Raw genomic sequence first — 592 nt, forward strand, 5'->3', positions numbered from 1 at the left:
CGCTCACGCCACCCCTTTTTTTCATTCAATGCCCCGCATGCGTTAAATCCGATTTTGTGCGCATGGCATGTCGGGTGTGATCATACCAGCACTAATGCACCGGATCCCATCAGAACTCCGTAGTTAAGCGTGCTTGGGCGAGAGTAGTACTAAGTTGGGTGACCACTTGGGAAGTCCTCGTGTTGCACCCCTTTTTTTCTTTCAATTTCTCCCAGTTCTTTTCTTCCTTTCTCTACAAATGAGAACCTCCCCCGCTCACGCCCATCGCGTTTCGATCATGCCGCCCCGCATGCGTTAAATCCGATTTTGTGCGCATGGCATGTCGGGTGCGATCATACCATCACTATTGCACCGGATCCCATAAGAACTCCGCACGCCCCGCATGCGTTAAATACGATTTTGTGCGCATGGCATGTCGGTTGCGATCATACCAGCACTAATGCACTGGATCCCATCAGAACTCCACAGTTAAGCGTGCTTGGGCGAGAGTAGTACTAAGTTGGGTGACCACTTGGGAAGTCCTCGTGTTGCACCCCTTTTTTTCTTTCAATTTATCCCAGTTCTTTTCTTCCTTTTTTTCTTTCAATTTCTC

The 592-nt window shown here is 49.2% G+C and overlaps 2 non-coding genes across 2 annotated transcripts; both read left to right on the plus strand.

The window, feature by feature from the left end:
* The first annotated feature begins 72 nt into the window (after positions 1-72).
* On the plus strand, positions 73-191 carry LOC111475983. Its single transcript, XR_002716825.1, has one exon. It is a non-coding gene; the product is annotated as a 5S ribosomal RNA (ribosomal RNA).
* A 226-nt stretch (positions 192-417) lies between these two features.
* Positions 418-536, plus strand: LOC111475984. The gene has a single exon (XR_002716826.1). It is a non-coding gene; the product is annotated as a 5S ribosomal RNA (ribosomal RNA).
* Positions 537-592: the final 56 nt, after the last annotated feature.

This window comes from Cucurbita maxima, unplaced genomic scaffold (genome assembly GCF_002738345.1).
Source record: "Cucurbita maxima cultivar Rimu unplaced genomic scaffold, Cmax_1.0 Cma_Scf04310, whole genome shotgun sequence".
Classification (NCBI taxonomy): Eukaryota; Viridiplantae; Streptophyta; class Magnoliopsida; order Cucurbitales; family Cucurbitaceae; genus Cucurbita; species Cucurbita maxima.